The 14,340-nt window shown below is 36.4% G+C and overlaps 1 protein-coding gene across 5 annotated transcripts in view; it reads left to right on the top strand.

The window, feature by feature from the left end:
• Nucleotides 1-14,340, top strand: part of ELP4 (elongator acetyltransferase complex subunit 4) — a 243,847-nt gene that overhangs the window by 156,258 nt on the left and 73,249 nt on the right. The gene's annotated exons all lie outside the window — the stretch shown is intronic.

Genomic DNA, 14,340 nt, shown 5'->3' with positions numbered 1-14,340 from the left:
TACATGTGTGAACACCCCTGCCTAGCTCCTTGCTCATGACAGAGAGTCTGCACCTTACATTCTTTTCTTAAATTTATTTATTCATTTATTTTTGGCTGCGTTGAACCTTCGTTGCTGCACGTGGAGGCTACTCTTCATTGTGGTGCACGGGCTTCTCACTGTGCACCTTGCATTCTATGTGCTCTATAAAGTGGTCTGGCATAGTGATGTAGAGAGATGCTCTGCAGTCCGATGGCCTGAATTTGAGAGTTGGCTCCACCACTTATTGCTTGTGTAAGCTCAGCAAATAATTCCTCTCTGCCCCAGGTTCCTCATCTCTTAACTAGAAATAATAATACACACAACTATATACAAGATACATAACCAACAAGGACCTACAGTGTAGCACAGGGAACTATACTCAGTATTTTGTAATAACCTATAAGGGAAAAGAATCTGAAAAAAAAAAGATATATATGTATGTGTAACTGAATCACTTTGCTGGTATACCTGAAACTCACACAACATTGTACATCAACTATACTTCAATAAAAATTTTTAAAACTAGGGTTAATAATAGTACCTTACACATAGTGTGGTTATGAGGATTAAATAAGTTAGTATATTTTAAAAGCTTGGCACAAAGCCTGATAGGTCGTTGTGCTGGTGGTGGTGGTGGTTGTGGTGGCTATTCTCATAGACAAAGAAGCATTGCCTTGTTCCTGGAAACCAAGAGAAGTACTCATTAGCAGGCAGCAATCCTACTCTCTACAGTTTTTCTATAGTGGGAAAATATTGGTGGTCCTATGAAATGACACCAAAATATTGCGCCTCTCATTAAGGAAGGAAAAGAAAATACCATGTGCTTTCATGAGCATTATCTCATTTAATCCTCAGAACAATTCTTCCAAAATAAATTAGCCAATTTTTACATGGGAGAGACCCAAAGTCTTACACAAGAGCATATGGCTACTGGATAACAAAGTCAGGATTCAGTCAGAGGAGTAGCTGACCCAAAAGCCCATCTGTTTCCACCTGACTCTACTGGCTAAATTGTCAATATATGGGGCATAGTTGTTTTCCTCCCTTTCTAGATGTGGCAGATTAAAAGAAACCTCTACAACAGTCCAATCCTACCTCTTCTCTCTTCAACTGAGAGACCGCAAACATGGTAGACACTCAAATAATGTTTGGTCATTGACCAGACAAATAATTCTTTTTCCTAAAAAGAAAATACACATTTTGCATCTTTAATATTGCAGTTGTTTACTTGTACTAAAATAGGATCTCCCATGACTTTGTAGAAAAGTAAAAATAGAACTTCATATATGAGACCGAGTTTTCCCAATTTACCCTATATCCTCTTCTACTGAATAGGTTACAAAGTCTGACTTAATGAAAAAACCTAATAATTCTAGTAGCTTCCTATCCTCATTCTATATTTTTTGTTTCTTTGTTTACTTTATTTTTTAATTTAATTAAATTTTTTTTTATACAGCAGGTTCTTCTTAGTCATCCATTTTATACACATCAGTGTATACATGTCAATCCCAATCTACTAATTCATCACACCACCACCACCACCACCCGCCGCTTTCCCCCCTTCGTGTCCATATATTATTTTCTCTACTTCTGTGTCTCAATTTCTGCCCTGCAAACTGGTTCATCTGTACCATTTTCCAGGTTCCCCATATATGCATTAACATACAGTATTTGTTTTTCTCTTTCTCACTTACTTCCCTCTATATGACAGTCTCTAGATGCATCCACATCTCTACAAATGACCTAGTTTCATTCCTTTTTTATGGCTGAGTAATATTCCATTGTATATATGTACCACATCTTTATCCATTCGTCTGTCGATGGGCATTTAGGTTGCTTCCATGACCTGGCTGTTGTAAATAGTTCTGCAATGAACACTGGGGTGCATGTGTCTTTTTGAATTATGGATTTCTCTGGGTATATGCCTAGTAGTGGCATTGCTGGGTCATATGGTAAATCTATTTTTAGTTTTTTAAGGAACCTCGATACTGTTCTCCATAGTGGCTGTATCAATTTACATTCCCACCAACAGTACAAGAGGGTTCCCTTTTCTCTACACCCTCTCCAGCATTTGTTCTTTGTAGATTTTCTGATGATGCCCATTCTTACTGGTGTGAGGTAATACATCATTGTAGTTTTGATTTGCATTTCTCTAATAATTAGTGATGTTGAGCAGCTTTACATGTGCTTCTTGGCCATCTGTATGTCTTCTTTGGAGAAATGTCTATTTAGGTCTTCTGCCCATTTTGGGATTGGGTTGTTTGTTTTTTGAATATTGAGCTGCATGAGCTGTTTATATATTTTGGAGATTAATCCTTTGTCCGTCGATTCGTTTGCAAATATTTTCTCCCATTCTGAGGGTTGTCTTTTCGTCTTGTTTATGGTTTCCTTTGCTTTGCAAAAGCTTTTAACTTTCCTTAGGTCCCATTTATTTTTGCTTTTATTTCCATTACTCTTGGAGGTGGATCGAAAAATATCTTGCTGTGATTTATGTCAGAGAGTGTTCTTCCTATGTTTTCCTCTAAGAGTTTTATAGTGTCCGGCCTTACATTTAGGTCTCTAATCGACTTTGAGTTTATTTTTGTGTATAGTGTTAGGGAGTGTTCTAATTTCATACTTTTACATGTAGCTGTCCAGTTTTCCCAGCACCACTTATTGAAGAGACTGTCGTTTCTCCATTGTATATCCTTGCCTCCTTTGTCATAGATTAGTTGACCATATGTGCGTGGGTTTATCTCTGGGCTTTCTATCTTGTTCCATTGATCTATATTTCTGTTTTTGTGCTAGTACCATATTGTCTTGATTACTGTAGCTTTGTAGTATAGTCTGAAGTCAGGGAGTCTGATTCCTCCAGCTCCGTTTTTTTCCCTCAAGATTGTTTTGGCTATTCAGGGTCTTTTGTGTCTCCGTACAAATTTTAAGATTTTTTGTTCTAGTTCTGTAATAAATGCCATTGGTAATTTGATAGGGATTGCATTGAATCTGTAGATTGCTTTGGGTAGTATAGTCATTTTCACAGTACTGATTCTTCCAATCCAAGAACATGTTATATCTCTCCATCTGTCTGTATCATCTTTAATTTCTTTCATCAATGTCTTATAGTTTTCTGCATACAGGTCTTTTGTCTCCCTAGGTAGGTTTATTCCTAGGTATTTTATTCTTTTTGTTCCAGTGGTAAATGGGAGTGTTTCCTTAATTTCTCTTTCAGATTTTTCGTCATTAGTGTATAGCAATGCAATAGATTTCTGTGCATTAAGTTTGTATCCTGCAACTTTACCATATTCATTGATTAGCTCTAGTAGTTTTCTGGTGGCATCTTTAGGATTCTCTATGTATAGTATCATGTCGTTTCCAAACAGTGACAGTTTTACTTCTTCTTTTCCAGTTTGTATTCCTTTTATTTCTTTTTCTTCTCTGATTGCCATGGCTAGGACTTCCAAAACTATGTTGAATAATAGTGGTGAGAGTGGACATCCTTGTCTTGTTCCTGATCTTAGAGGAAATGCTTTCAGTTTTTCACCATTGAGAATGATGTTTGCTGTGGGTTTGTCGTATATGGCCTTTATTACGTTGAGGTAGTTTCCCTCTATGCCCACTTTCTGGAGGCTTTTTATCATTAATGGGTGTTGAATTTTGTCGAAAGCTTTCTCTGCATCTATTGAGATGACCATATGGTTTTTCTCCTTCAATTTGTTAATATGGTGTATCACATTGTTTGATTTGTGTATGTTGAAGAATCCTTGCATCCCTGGGATAAATCCCACTTGATCATGGTGTATCATCCTTTGAATGTGTTGTTGGATTCTGTTTGCTAGTATTTTGTTGAGGATTTTTGCATCTGTATTCATCAGTGATATTGGTTTGTAATTTTCTTTTTTGTAGTATCTTTGTCTGGTTGGTATAAGGGTGATGGTGGCCTCATAGAATGAGTTTGGGAGTTTTCCTTCCTCTGCAATTTTTTGGAAGAGTTTGAGAAAGATGGGTGTTAGCTCTTCTCTAAATGTTTGATAGAATTCTCCTGTGAAGCCATCTGGTCCTGGACTTTTGTTCGTTGGAAGATTTTTAATCACAGTTTCAATTTCATTACTTGTGATTGGTCTGTTCATATTTTCTATTTCTTCCTGCTTCAGTCTTGGAAGGTTATACCTTTCTAAGAATTTGTCCATTTCCTCCAGGTTGTCCATTTTATTGGCATAGAGTTGCTTGTAGTAGTCTCTTAGGATGCTTTGTATTTCTGCGGTGTCTGTTGTAACTTCTCTGTATTTCTAATTTTATTGACTTGAGTCCTCTCCCTCTTTTTCTTAATGAGTCTGGTTAATGGTTTATCCATTTTGTTTATCTTCTCAAAGAACCAGCTTTTAGTTTTATTGATCTTTGCTATTTTTTTCTTTGTTTCTATTTCATTTATTTCTGCTCTGATCATTATGATTTCTTTCCTTCTGCTAACTTTGGGTTTTGTTTGGTCTTCTTTCTCTAGTTCCTTTAGGTGTAAGGTTAGATTGCCTATTTGAGATTTTTCTTGTTTCTTGAGATAGGCTTGTATAGCTATATACTTCCCTCTTAGAACTGCTTTTGCTGCATCCCATAGATTTTGGATCATCGTGTTTTCATTGTCCTTTGTCTCTAGGTATTTTTTGATTTCCTCTTTGATTTCTTCAATGATCTCGTGGTTATTTAGTAAAGTATTGTTCCCCTCCATGTGTTTGTGTTTTTTACATTTTTTTCCATGTAACTGATTTCTAATCTCATAGCATTGTGGTCAGAAAAGATGCTTGATATGATTTCAATTTTCTTAAATTTACTGAGGCTTGATTTGTGACCCAAGATGTGATCTATCCTGGAGAATGTTCCATGCGCACTTGAGAAGAAAGTGTGATCTGCTGATTCTGGATCGAATTTCCTACAGATTTCAATTAAATTTATCTGGTCTATTGTGTCTTTTAAAGCTTGTGTTTTTTTATTAATTTTCTGTTTGGATGATCTGTCCATTGGTGTAAGTGAGGTGTTAAAATCCCCCACTATTATTGTGTTACTATTGATTTCCTCTTTTATAGCTGTTAGCAGTTCCCTTATGTATTGAGGTGCTCCTATCTTGGGTGCATATATATTTATAATTGCTATATCTTCTTCTTGGATTGATCCCTTGATCATTATGTAGTGTCCTTCCTTGTCTCTTGCAACATTCTTTCTTTTAAAGTCTATTTTATCTGATATGAGTATTGCTACTCCAGCTTTCTTTTGATTTCCATTTGCATGGAATATCTTTTTCCATCCCCTCACTTTCAGTCTGTATGTGTCCCTAGGTCTGAAGTGGGTCTCTTGTAGACAGCATATATATGGGTCTTGTTTTTGTATCCATTCAGCAAGCCAGTGTCTTTTGGTTGGAGCATTTAATCCATTCACTTTTAAGTTCATTATCAATATGTATGTTCCTATGACCATTTTCTTAATTGTTTTGGGTTTGTTTTTGTAGGTCCTTTTCTTCTGTTATATTTCACACTTAGAGAAGTTCCTTTAGCATTTGTTGTAGAGCTAGTTTGGTGGTGCTGAATTCTCTTAGCTTTTTCTTGTCTGTAAAGCTTTGGATTTCTCCATCAAATCTGAATGAGAACCTTGCTGGGTAGAGTAATCTTGGTTGTAGTTTCTTTCCTTTCATCACTTTAAGTATATCATGTGACTCCCTTCTGGCTTGTAGAGTTTCTGCTGAGAAATTAGCTCTTAACCTTATGGGAGTTCCCTTGTATGTTATTTGTCATTTTTCCCTTGCTGCTTTCAATAATTTTTCTCTGTTTTTAATTTTTGCCAATTTGATTACTGTGTGTCTCAGCATGTTTCTCCTTGGGTTAATCTTGTATGGGACTCTCTGCACTTCCTGGACTTGAGTGGCTATTTCCTTTCACATGTTAGGGAAGTTTTTGACTATAATCTCTTCAAATATTTTCTCAGGTCCTTTCTCTCTCTGTTCTCCTTCTGGGACCCCTATAATGCGAATGTTGTTGTGTTTAATGTTGTCCCAGAGGTCCCTTAGGCTGTCTTCATTTCTTTTCATTGTTTTTTCTTTATTCTGTTCCGCAGCAGTGAATTCCACCATTCTGTCTTCCAGGTCACTTATCTGTTCTTCTTCCTCAGTTAATCTGGTATTGATTACTTCTAGTGTATTTTTCATTTCAGTTATTGTATTGTTCATCTCTGTTTTTTTGTTACTTAATTCTTCTAGATCTTTGTTAAACATTGCTTGCATCTTCTCCATCTTTGCCTCCATTCTTTTTCTGAGGTCCTGGATCATCTTCACTATCATTATTCTAAAATCTTTTTCTGGAAGGTTGCCTATCTCCACTTCATTTACTTGTTTTTCTGGGGTTTTATCTTGTTCCTTCATCTGGTACTTATCCCTCTGCCTTTTCATCTTATCTATCTTTCTGTGAATGTGGTTTTTGTCCCACAGGCTGCAGGATTGTAGTTCTTCTTGCTTCTGCCGTCTGCCGTATGGTGGATGAGGCTAGGAGGCTTGTGGAAGTTTCCTGATGGGAGGGACTGGCAATGGGTAGAGCTGGCTGTTGCTCTCCTCATTCTATTTTGATCTTTTTTATTTCTTTAAAGAAAATATTGGCCCTGAACATTTTTGCCGTTGACTGAAAACAATAAAATTTTTATCTGGTAGTAAATTTGTTTGAAAATAGGAAAGCCATCTGAGTGATAATTATTTTCTACCAAAGATAATAAAGATAATAATTTGTGTTTGCATCTGTAAGGCATTTAAATCATAGAGGGCTTTACAGAAAGAATCAAATTTCAGAGTAAAGTTTACAGCATCTTTTTCAAACTGACACATAGCTACATGAGAATACTATTGTTATTTTGTACAGCTAAATCATGTCCCTGCATTGAAACCTTTCCATGCTTATCCTGCCAATGCCAATCTTTCTAGAAACTGTCCTTCCTTGTAGCTACATTTATGTCTCTATACAGCTGTACATTTATATGTACTCATCACCTGTGTTAGTTTTGCTTTTCTCTCGGCACAGAGCAGAAGATTCTCCCAGTGACTAGTTGTGTAACCTAGTTATGTAACGTTAGGAAAGTTACCTGACATCACTGTGCCTTACCTTTTCATCTTTGTTATGTATCAACCATTGTACCAGTTCCTTTCTGTATCTGATTTCATTTGTCTCCATGTAAATGTAAAGGAGAGGCCAAAGAGCTTAAGTAATTTTACCAGTTTTACATGGATGGTAAGTAGCAGGGCCAGGATTCAAATACACTTCTATTTCAAATCCTTTGCTCTTACACCTCCTCAACCCACACTGCTTCTAGAGCATTAATTTGGGGAGAGGAGTTTTTCATACTAGTCCCCCTCCATCCACACCCCTACTCTGCCTCAGCTAACTGCTCTTACAGTTGAGAAGGTGTAATGTCCCGCTAAGTAGTCAACCTTTTTTCACCCCAGCCCACCTGAGGGATACGACGCACTTCCACTAGTGACTTAACATCGTTCCTCAAAAGACAAGACTCAGAATCTGGGTGATAAGGAGCAAGTATAGTTTGAAGAATCTTCTTTCTTTGAGGTGATCTAGATGTGTTCTAAGCTGTAACAACCCAGAGTATTGGCGAGGCACTATTCTGGACACTTTCCTTGTGTTAACTCATTTAATCTTCACAACAACTTTGAAATTAGGTCTATTATTTTACTGATTAAGGTACTGAGATGCAGAGAAGTTAAGTACCTTGTCTGGCTTATTGCTCCATTTTTTTTACAAAGATGAACCACATACTCACTCCTGGCCTCGTAAACTCCAGTTTGGAATGACACCTGGTTAAGAATTTCAGACCATAAATTACTACTTCCGCCCCTATTGTCACTTCAAGTGTCGGTTTCCCCACAAGCTATTGAACAAGTACTGTGTTGTACTAGTTCTTTGCACAAATAGATACTTAGAAGATGTTATCTGGTTGGCTGTCCTGAAAAAGGGAACACTTGAAACAACTAAATCTGTTGGCAAGGATGTGTAGTATGGTAGTTGAGCGTACAGGCTCAAGTCCACTGGACCTGTCCCACCAGCTACTAGTTATATTAATGTAGGCAAGTTATTTCACCTTTTTCCTTGTCTGTAAAATGGGACAATAATAGTATTAGCATCATGAAATGGCTGTGAGGATATACTGAGAAAATGCTGTAAGTACATTGTACGCATGCTTAAATAGTAGTCACATAGTAAATATTAGTCATTACTAGTAATAGTTAAGGTTGTCTTTACTGAGCAGGTAGTCTCATGTGCTTTCTTGAGACTTTAATGTAATTCTGCAGGCAGATACTTTGGAAATTATTTTAATTCTTTTGAACACCAGAATACCATTTGGTACCTCCCCAAATTTTCTACATTAAGACTTAAGAAGTCTTGAGGGATAAATTGGGAGATTGGGATTGATATATACACACTACTATATATAAAATATATAACTAATAAGGACCTACTGTATAGCACAGGGCACTCTTCTCAATACTCTGTAATGACCTATATGGGAAAAGAATCTAAAAAAAAGTGGAGATATGTATATGTATAACAGATTCAATTTGCTGTACAGCAGAAACTAGCACACTGTAAATCAACTATGCTCCAATAAAAAATTTTTTTTAAAGAAAAGACTTAAGAAGTCTTAACATTAAAGAGCAGCTGCATTTCAAGTAGCATTTCAAGTGGCTCAGCAAAGCAAGGTAGTACAGATAATTTAAATGATACCCACTCACAAGTACCTTCATTTTCCTTGATTACTTTTTCTGAATACCTTTTTTGTTATGTACCTTATGAACTTAAAACATGACAAAGGATGAATTTCTTAATATGTACATTATGTTTTCTGAGCCTGTTAATTCTTTAAGGAAATTAAGGAAAAAAATAATGAAGCCATGTTATATAGGTACTTAATTTTTTTTAATCTATGGTAGTACTATGGTAGTTAATGCTTATTTTATGCAAACTAGACTATATCTGTTAATGGACACATTACTGTCAAGAAAATATTACTTGTCTTAATTATCAGTAATGAAGCAGGGATAAGCTGCTCACTTAGATATAATATATCTAATGACCTTTTCAGTTAGAGGTTGTGATGAAAGGTATCAGTTTCACAAATTATGCTTCATTCAGCTTCTGGCCTTTGTGTAGATTAATGTTTTGTGGATGAGTTTTAAAGTCAGACGTAAATTGTGTTTGGTGTTTAAAATTGATGTAATATCTTGTTTTTAGTACATCATTTTCTTGTTTATTAAGCTTCATTTTTATCTTCAAGCTTAAAAAAAAATAGTCTATAGTAAATTTAGGACTGCTTAACTAACTGCCAATGTTTTTCTTAACCCTACCAAATAAAATGGGACATGTATTTCCACTGTTTTAACCAAAGAACAAGTTTCTCTGTTATTTCTGAATTTAGGGCAGTAAGCACAATGTATATAATGACGTTTTTGAACTAGGAATATAAATATTTATAATACCATTTTTCCTAATTAGATTTCCTGAGATGACACAAAGCTGTTTATTGTGAGAGAATTTATGATATTTCTTAATCAGCCTCTTACTGAATCACAAATGTCTTATCTCAGGGTATTGAAAAATTATTCAAGAACTCATAGATTTAGCCTTGTATTCAGACCAGTAGGAGAACTACCTCATGTTTTAAGTAACTAAGTAAGGATTTAAATGTTAGAGGTCAATGCGACAAGGCAGTGAAACAAAAAGTCCATTTTTAATTCAAATCTTTAAGCTGTTTCTTTATATAAAATCTTATCAGAAGCCCAAAAAAGAAATATGACAGAATTGGAGCTGCTCTGCTTCAATGGAAATGTATTCCTCCAGTAACTTGAAGGAATTCAGGGCTCTCAAGGAGCAGTGTTTTGATACTATGATCCTGATCGTTGTATTACTAACAGAGCCCAAACACTAGAGCAGGAAAGAAGGGTACAGACAACCATCTTTTTCAACCCCCTTATTTTAATGATGAGGTACCTAGAATCTAAAGTGTAACCAGCCTAAGTTCAGGTGATCAATAAGTACTATGACCTAAAATGTAAAAAAAAATTATAGTACTTTTAGTGGTAGAATCTTTCCCTTATTCTCTGTTGCCCTACAGCTGTAATCATGAATTTTGAAAACTCTTTATAAAAAGAACAGTTTTTGAATTGACCTAATTTTTGCATTTAAAAAACTAAGCCACAGATTTCCATTTTCAAGGACACAGTAAAGTCCTACCTGTCCCCCATACTGTCTCTTCACTTCTTGCACCATTGCTCATTTTGGTGCAGATTCTCCACTCTGGCGTTACAAATCAGGAATGTGCCTGTGCTGTACTTCAGTTCCTTCAGTTCCTGAAACGTATATTCATACATGGTGTTGCCTCTGATTGGAACGCTCCATCTAACAGCTCCTCTACCTCCTGCCCCTGTCATCTCAACCAGGCTAACTTCTCTTTATCCTTCAGGCTATGGTTTAAATGTCACTGCCTCCTTCAGGCCTTCTCTGATGCATCCAAACCAAATCTGGATCAGACAGCTCTCATTTGTGCTCTCACAGCATCCTGTACTTTTTCTTCCATAGCAATGGCATCCGATTCTACATGCTCACTTCCATAACTGTAGAGACCACATGACTTGTGCATCATTGAATCCCCAGGCATAGCAGAGTTTCTGACCCATGGCTAGTGCCCTGTATTTACTAGGGAAGGAAGAGAGGAACATGGACTCCACTCCCCCTCAAAGGATATAACATGTTGAATAGTATGAGTCTTAAACTGGTTTCTTGTTGAGGAGCAGCTGCTGACTTCCTATCTGACTTTGGAAGACTTTCTGTCCATAAGATTTTGCTTCCTTTTCCAGTAGGATGATAATACCTCCTGACTTTGTCTTCCTCCTGCTGAAGTGAAAGTTTTCTCTGTATCAGAGCTTTCTCCTCAGTTTCTGAAGTATAATAGGGGAAAAACTCATGTTTTCCTTTGGATACCAGATTGAGGAGGCTTCTCTTGGAAAATAATTTCTTAAAAATCATCTTACTTGGACTTCCCTGGTGGCACAGTGGTTGAGAGTCTGCCTGCCGATGCAGGGGACACGGGTTCGTGCCCCGGTCCGGGAAGATCCCACATGCCGCGGAGCGGCTGGGCCCGTGAGCCATGGCCGCTGAGCCTGCGCGTCCGGAGCCTGTGCTCCGCAACAGGAGAGGCCGCAACAGTGAGAGGCCCGCGTACCGCAAAAAAAAAAAAAAATCTTACTTTTTCCCCAGGTCCCAAGAAATTAAGTAATGGGCTACCTCCCTCACTTACAAACAAGTTCATGGACTTTGAGTAGTGATGACATTCTTTAAATGAAACATTTGTAGCTGTTCTTGGGCACTTTAGGATTTTATTTATTTTGTTTTATTGCTTGAGAATGGTACTTACATAATTCATGATTTAACATGTGTACTGTGTAGCCATGAGGGAATTATTTTCTGTAATTTAAAATGTCCAAATTTGTTTCTGTCAAAAATGAGGAATTTAAATGTAACTAATCAGGGCCCCATCAAAAGCAATACCACTTTTCCAATTTTTGATTGTGTTATTTTTGTGTTGGCAAGAACAGCCTATGAGGAGAATGAGGTGTGAGAGATAGGAGGTGAGGTAAGAAAATTGTCTTACTCATTTTTTCAGCAAGTTGAAAAAGTTATGTTCAAGAAAAAGACCCATTGAACTTCAGTAGTGATTCTATCAGGAAAAAACAAAAATTTAAGGACTTTTGAGGGAAAATAATGCATGAACATAACCAGAACAGCAGTTGATATTTAACAGAACTAAATGGTCACATTTTCAAGTAAAGTATGCCCTGGCATTTGAACAGCTGTTATATCTAAATCAGATTTGAATACTGTTGTTTAACCTTCCCAGCTGTAGCAGGGGTGGCTTGTTAGTCTAATTCAGTATAAAATATGCATAGTATACTTAAATTTGAAACTTTAAACACATATTTGTATTAAAATGATAAATTTTAGTCATATAAGCCTGTTTCAGGTATACCCTTTGTCTCTCTGTGAGTTGTTTATTGTTCTCAACTATATTGTATGTTTGAGCAGATTTTAAATAATTAAAATGTCCTAAACTCTTTCCATTTAATTCATATCTTTTTTTTTACTTTTGTATTAGGAATGAATAAAAATATACATTTTTTATGCATATATTTGTAATTGCATTGGTATATTCATAGGAAAATTTAAGGGTTTTTTTCCCTATTTTTCTTCCTTGATGATTCTGTGCCCCAACAGAATCTTCTGTACAAACACAATCATGGGAATGCAATGAGGATAAGGTGGTTGCTGTAGGAAGGCAAAATAAAAGACCAGTATCTCTCAGTCTTACAAAGCTAAAGACAAAGGGATTAATACCAAAATACATAAAGCCATGTAGCATATGCATATAGTGAATAAAAATTTGCTCATCAAAGCCTATTACACTCGAAAATATTGCTTGACATTTGAAAGAGGTAATTTTAGAACAAACAAACACAGATGCTCATGGGTATATACCACATATGTTTACACATACACATATACAGATAAATGTAGACATAGTTATAGATGCATCTACGTGTGTGTGTGTGCGTGTGTGTATTTATGTACTATATACACACATGTATTTCTTAGCTTTGTCTTATGGAGAGCTTAGAAACAATAACAACCTAAGGGACCCTCCAAGCACCCAGATACTGATTTCTAAGTAGCATTCCCTACTAAAAACAAAAAAAAAGGAGGGGAGGGGAGGCCTCTTGGCAAAATAGCCAGTTCTAGGGCTGGTACACAGAAAGTGTAACATGAGAGTAGAATTTGTGCCCAAAAGTAGGGAGGTACTCAAAGAATGCTGGGGACATGAGAAAAGGCACAGAAGCCACTTTGAAGAAGACCCTACTAGCCAAATCTTGGAAATTTGAGCTTCAAAATAAATAATGGAAAATAACCCACTGAGTAAAATGGAAATCCAGGTATCCATACTGAGATAGATAGATAGATAGATAGACAGACAGACAGACACAGATAGATAGATACGGAAACCTCTTTATTACAGAATACCAACTAATAAACATTGAAGGAATGGTGAAATCGAAAAATACCGTTAACAATCATAGTTATGTTCAGTTTAGATGGGAGTTGTCAATTGGAGGCTAAGGTAGGCTGGTGGGTTTGATCAGGTTTGATGAGGAAGAGGATATTGACAGTCTTAGAATATTTCTTTCACAAACTACTAATCAGTTACAAAGGGCAGAATGGTGACTTTACAGTGGGAAAACCCGATGAACAGTACAACCAAGTGATCAAGGTTTACATCACAAGTCAGTTGATATCATGTGTGGTACATCACCCTGATGTCAGACACTAGAAGAGCTGTGTATCCTATCAGTGGTTTCCTGCCCCAAAAGCATTGATCAAGAGGAAATAACAGATAGATCTAGGTTTATGATTAGCCTACAGAATGAAACTCCTGTATTCTTGAAAAACTGTCAAGCACCTGAAAGGCAGGGAGAAACTGAGAATACTGAGAAAGATTGAGTGTCCTCATATCTCTGGGACAGTTTACAAAGTGTGAATGGGGTCTGCAGATTGACAGTAGTGCTGTATCAATGTTGATTTACTGACTTGAAGGATTATACTGTGATTATGTAAGATAAAGTCCCTGTTTTGGGAAATAGTCACCAGAGTAATTGGGAATGACAGGAATCATATATGCTGCTTGTTCTTCAATGGTTCGGAAAAAGGCTAATTATGAGGGTATATACATGTTTGGAGAAGTATATCTAGATTTCAATAAGAAGAGAAAGAAATGGAGCACATGGTGAAATGTTAAAAGTTGGAGAATCTAGGTGAGAGGGATATGGAAATTCATTGTTCTGTTTTGCATGCTTTTCTAGGTTTGAAAGTATTTCTAAATAAATTATTGAAAATGTTTATTTAAGTGGTAATATAGTAAATACTTCATAATCAAAAATTAATACTTCACGAAAGACATATAAGTAGTTACACAAAGTTAGGTTCCTTAAAACTGTAAATAGCTTAATGTCAGTTCAGGCCAGATTGTGCTACTAAATGAGTTAAGTTTTTCAGAGGTTTCTAAATTTGTGAATTGAGGATAAAAGTTGTAGATTTATGTAACATATCTGAAGCCCAGATAAATAAGTTTTCCAATCTCACACAGAAAGTAACAAAACAAAGTCCAAAACCGAAGTCTCCCGATTCCAAATCCAATAGCCCTGGATGACAGTCTGGATAAGATTACTGAGGCAAGACAGAGACATTTGTGTTCAAATTCTGA

Source organism: Pseudorca crassidens, chromosome 9, assembly GCF_039906515.1.
Source record: "Pseudorca crassidens isolate mPseCra1 chromosome 9, mPseCra1.hap1, whole genome shotgun sequence".
NCBI lineage: Eukaryota > Metazoa > Chordata > Mammalia > Artiodactyla > Delphinidae > Pseudorca > Pseudorca crassidens.
The sequence above is the reverse complement of the archived record's forward strand: the minus strand, read 5'-3'. Positions and strand labels throughout refer to the sequence as shown.